General features: G+C 47.1%; 2 long non-coding RNA genes across 4 annotated transcripts in view; both read right to left on the bottom strand.

Moving 5' to 3' along the window:
• Positions 1–1014: 1014 nt before the first annotated feature.
• LOC129847054 (uncharacterized) lies at positions 1015–2855 on the bottom strand. The gene is made up of 3 exons (XR_008758373.1): positions 2594–2855; positions 1897–2514; positions 1015–1776 (listed from the first exon to the last, which is right to left on the bottom strand). It is a non-coding gene; the product is annotated as an uncharacterized LOC129847054 (long non-coding RNA).
• A 611-nt stretch (positions 2856–3466) lies between these two features.
• The window catches only part of LOC129847053 (uncharacterized), a 32975-nt gene continuing 30937 nt past the window's right edge, over positions 3467–5504 (bottom strand). For 2 of the 3 annotated variants that reach the window (XR_008758370.1, XR_008758372.1), the window contains 2 exons: positions 4468–5504; positions 3467–4387 (listed from right to left, as the gene is read on the bottom strand). The exon at positions 4468–5504 is cut by the window's right edge. This is a non-coding gene — a long non-coding RNA (uncharacterized LOC129847053). The remainder of the gene's footprint in view (positions 4388–4467) is intronic. The other variant, XR_008758371.1, reaches the window with a different exon arrangement.

Raw genomic sequence — 5504 nt, 5'->3', positions numbered from 1 at the left:
CCTGATGGTGATAACCTCTCTCCTGTCTCCCTCTATGTTACCTGATGGTGATAACCTCTCTCCTGTCTCCCTCTATGTTACCTGATGGTGATAACCTCTCTCCTGTCTCCCTCTATGTTACCTGATGGTGAGAACCTCTCTCCTGTCTCCCTCTATGTTACCTGATGGTGATAACCTCTCTCCTGTCTCCCTCTATGTTACCTGATGGTGATAACCTCTCTCCTGTCTCCCTCTATGTTACCTGATGGTGATAACCTCTCTCCTGTCTCCCTCTATGTTGTTACCTGATGGTGATAACCTCTCTCCTGTCCCCCTCTATGTTACCTGATGGTGATAACCTCTCTCCTGTCTCCCTCTATGTTAACTGATGGTGATAACCTCTCTCCTGTCTCCCTCTATGTTGTTACCTGATGGTGATAACCTCTCTCCTGTCTCCCTCTATGTTACCTGATGGTGATAACCTCTCTCCTGTTCCCCTCTATGTTACCTGATGGTGATAACCTCTCTCCTGTCTCCCTCTATGTTACCTGATGGTGATAACCTCTCTCCTGTCTCCCTCTATGTTGTTACCTGATGGTGATAACCTCTCTCCTGTCTCCCTCTATGTTGTTACCTGATGGTGATAACCTCTCTCCTGTCTCCCTCTATGTTACCTGATGGTGATAACCTCTCTCCTGTCTCCCTCTATGTTGTTACCTGATGGTGATAACCTCTCTCCTGTCTCCCTCTATGTTGTTACCTGATGGTGATAACCTCTCTCCTGTCTCCCTCTATGTTACCTGATGGTGATAACCTCTCTCCTGTCTCCCTCTATGTTGTTACCTGATGGTGATAACCTCTCTCCTGTCTCCCTCTATGTTACCTGATGGTGATAACCTCTCTCCTGTCTCCAACTATGTTGTTACCTGATGGTGATAACCTCTCTCCTGTCCCCCTCTATGTTACCTGATGGTGATAACCTCTCTCCTGTCTCCCTCTATGTTGTTACCTGATGGTGATAACCTCTCTCCTGTCCCCCTCTATGTTACCTGATGGTGATAACCTCTCTCCTGTCTCCCTCTATGTTGTTACCTGATGGTGATAACCTCTCTCCTGTCTCCCTCTATGTTACCTGATGGTGATAACCTCTCTCCTGTCTCCCTCTATGTTACCTGATGGTGATAACCTCTCTCCTGTCCCCCTCTATGTTGTTACCTGATGGTGATAACCTCTCTCCTGTCTCCCTCTATGTTATCTGATGGTGATAACCTCTCTCCTGTCTCCCTCTATGTTGTTACCTGATGGTGATAACCTCTCTCCTGTCTCCCTTTATGTTGTTACCTGATGGTGATAACCTCTCTCCTGTCTCCCTCTATGTTACCTGATGGTGATAACCTCTCTCCTGTCTCCCTCTATGTTACCTGATGGTGATAACCTCTCTCCTGTCTCCCTCTATGTTGTTACCTGATGGTGATAACCTCTCTCCTGTCTCCCTCTATGTTACCTGATGGTGATAACCTCTCTCCTGTCTCTATGTTGTTACCTGATGGTGATAATCTCTCTCCTGTCTCCCTCTATGTTAACTGATGGTGATAACCTCTCTCCTGTCTCCCTCTATGTTACCTGATGGTGATAACCTCTCTCCTGTCTCCCTCTATGTTACCTGATGGTGATAATCTCTCTCCTGTCTCCCTCTATGTTACCTGATGGTGATAACCTCTCTCCTGTCTCCCTCTATGTTACCTGATGGTGATAACCTCTCTCCTGTCCCCCTCTATGTTACCTGATGGTGATAACCTCTCTCCTGTCCCCCTCTATGTTACCTGAAAATTGATAACCTCTCTCCTGTCTCTATGTTGTTACCTGATGGTGATAACCTCTCTCCTGTCCCCCTCTATGTTACCTGATGGTGATAACCTCTCTCCTGTCTCCCTCTATGTTACCTGATGGTGATAACCTCTCTCCTGTCTCCCTCTATGTTACCTGATGGTGATAACCTCTCTCCTGTCTCCCTCTATGTTACCTGATGGTGATAATCTCTCTCCTGTCTCCCTCTATGTTACCTGATGGTGATAACCTCTCTCCTGTCTCCCTCTATGTTGTTACCTGATGGTGATAACCTCTCTCCTGTCTCCCTCTATGTTGTTACCTGATGGTGATAACCTCTCTCCTGTCTCCCTCTATGTTACCTGATGGTGATAACCTCTCTCCTGTCTTCCTCTATGTTGTTACCTGATGGTGATAACCTCTCTCCTGTCTCCCTCTATGTTGTTACCTGATGGTGATAACCTCTCTCCTGTCCCCCTCTATGTTGTTACCTGATGGTGATAACCTCTCTCCTGTCTCCCTCTATGTTACCTGATGGTGATAACCTCTCTCCTGTCTCCCTCTATGTTGTTACCTGATGGTGATAACCTCTCTCCTGTCTCCCTCTATATTACCTGATGGTGATAACCTCTCTCCTGTCTCCCTCTATGTTACCTGATGGTGATAACCTCTCTCCTGTCCCCCTCTATGTTACCTGATGGTGATAACCTCTCTCCTGTCTCTATGTTGTTACCTGATGGTGATAACCTCTCTCCTGTCCCCCTCTATGTTACCTGATGGTGATAACCTCTCTCCTGTCTCCCTCTATGTTACCTGATGGTGATAACCTCTCTCCTGTTCCCCTCTATGTTACCTGATGGTGATAACCTCTCTCCTGTCTCCCTCTATGTTACCTGATGGTGATAACCTCTCTCCTGTCTCCCTCTATGTTGTTACCTGATGGTGATAATCTCTCTCCTGTCTCCCTCTATGTTGTTACCTGATGGTGATAACCTCTCTCCTGTCTCCCTCTATGTTACCTGATGGTGATAACCTCTCTCCTGTCTCCCTCTATGTTATACCTGATGGTGATAACCTCTCTCCTGTCTCCCTCTATGTTACCTGATGGTGATAACCTCTCTCCTGTCTCCCTCTATGTTACCTGATGGTGATAACCTCTCTCCTGTCCCCCTCTATGTTACCTGATGGTGATAACCTCTCTCCTGTCTCCCTCTATGTTACCTGATGGTGATAACCTCTCTCCTGTCGCCCTCTATGTTGTTACCTGATGGTGATAACCTCTCTCCTGTCTCCCTCTATGTTACCTGATGGTGATAACCTCTCTCCTGTCTTCCTCTATGTTGTTACCTGATGGTGATAACCTCTCTCCTGTCTCCCTCTATGTTGTTACCTGATGGTGATAACCTCTCTCCTGTCCCCCTCTATGTTACCTGATGGTGATAACCTCTCTCCTGTCTCCCTCTATGTTACCTGATGGTGATAACCTCTCTCCTGTCTCCCTCTATGTTACCTGATGGTGATAACCTCTCTCCTGTCCCCCTCTATGTTACCTGATGGTGATAACCTATCTCATGTCCCCCTCTATGTTACCTGATGGTGATAACCTCTCTCCTGTCCCCCTCTATGTTACCTGAAGGTGATAACCTCTCTCCTGTCTCCCTCTATGTTGTTACCTGATGGTGATAACCTCTCTCCTGTCTCCCTCTATGTTGTTACCTGATGGTGATAACCTCTCTCCTGTCTCCCTCTATGTTGTTACCTGATGGTGATAACCTCTCTCCTGTCTCCCTCTATGTTACCTGATGGTGATAACCTCTCTCCTGTCTCCCTCTATGTTACCTGATGGTGATAACCTCTCTCCTGTCTCCCTCTATGTTACCTGATGGTGATAACCTCTCTCCTGTCTCCCTCTATGTTACCTGATGGTGATAATCTCTCTCCTGTCTCCCTCTATGTTACCTGATGGTGATAACCTCTCTCCTGTCTCCCTCTATGTTACCTGATGGTGATAACCTCTCTCCTGTCTCCCTCTATGTTACCTGATGGTGATAACCTCTCTCCTGTCCCCCTCTATGTTGTTACCTGATGGTGATAACCTCTCTCCTGTCTCCCTCTATGTTACCTGATGGTGATAACCTCTCTCCTGTCTCCCTCTATGTTGTTACCTGATGGTGATAACCTCTCTCCTGTCCCCCTCTATGTTACCTGATGGTGATAACCTCTCTCCTGTCCCCCTCTATGTTACCTGATGGTGATAACCTCTCTCCTGTCTCCCTCTATGTTACCTGATGGTGATAACCTCTCTCCTGTCTCCCTCTATGTTACCTGATGGTTATAACCTCTCTCCTGTCTCCCTCTATGTTACCTGATGGTGATAACCTCTCTCCTGTCTCCCTCTATGTTACCTGATGGTGATAACCTCTCTCCTGTCTCTATGTTGTTACCTGATGGTGATAATCTCTCTCCTGTCTCCCTCTATGTTACCTGATGGTGATAACCTCTCTCCTGTCTCCCTCTATGTTGTTACCTGATGGTGATAACCTCTCTCCTGTCTCCCTCTATGTTACCTGATGGTGATAACCTCTCTCCTGTCCCCCTCTATGTTACCTGATGGTGATAACCTCTCTCCTGTCTCCCTCTATGTTAACTGATGGTGATAACCTCTCTCCTGTCCCCCTCTATGTTGTTACCTGATGGTGATAACCTCTCTCCTGTCTCCCTCTATGTTACCTGATGGTGATAACCTCTCTCCTGTCTCCCTCTATGTTGTTACCTGATGGTGATAACCTCTCTCCTGTCTCCCTCTATGTTGTTACCTGATGGTGATAACCTCTCTCCTGTCTCCCTCTATGTTACCTGATGGTGATAACCTCTCTCCTGTCTCCCTCTATGTTGTTACCTGATGGTGATAACCTCTCTCCTGTCTCCCTCTATGTTACCTGATGGTGATAACCTCTCTCCTGTCCCCCTCTATGTTACCTGATGGTGATAACCTCTCTCCTGTCTCCCTCTATGTTGTTACCTGATGGTGATAACCTCTCTCCTGTCTCCCTCTATGTTGTTACCTGATGGTGATAACCTCTCTCCTGTCTCCCTCTATGTTGTTACCTGATGGTGATAACCTCTCTCCTGTCTCCCTCTATGTTACCTGATGGTGATAACCTCTCTCCTGTCCCCCTCTATGTTACCTGATGGTGATAACCTCTCTCCTGTCTCCCTCTATGTTACCTGATGGTGATAACCTCTCTCCTGTCTCCCTCTATGTTACCTGATGGTGATAACCTCTCTCCTGTCTCCCTCTATGTTACCTGATGGTGATAACCTCTCTCCTGTCCCCCTCTATGTTGTTACCTGATGGTGATAACCTCTCTCCTGTCTCCCTCTATGTTACCTGATGGTGATAACCTCTCTCCTGTCCCCCTCTATGTTATCTGATGGTGATAACCTCTCTCCTGTCTCCCTCTATGTTACCTGATGGTGATAACCTCTCTCCTGTCTCCCTCTATGTTACCTGATGGTGATAACCTCTCTCCTGTCTCCCTCTATGTTACCTGATGGTGATAACCTCTCTCCTGTCTCCCTCTATGTTGTTACCTGATGGTGATAACCTCTCTCCTGTCTCCCTCTATGTTGTTACCTGATGGTGATAACCTCTCTCCTGTCTCCCTCTATGTTACCTGATGGTGATAACCTCTCTC

Source organism: Salvelinus fontinalis, unplaced genomic scaffold (assembly GCF_029448725.1).
Source record: "Salvelinus fontinalis isolate EN_2023a unplaced genomic scaffold, ASM2944872v1 scaffold_0687, whole genome shotgun sequence".
Lineage (NCBI taxonomy): Eukaryota > Metazoa > Chordata > Actinopteri > Salmoniformes > Salmonidae > Salvelinus > Salvelinus fontinalis.
This window is presented reverse-complemented; position numbering and strand designations above follow the sequence as displayed.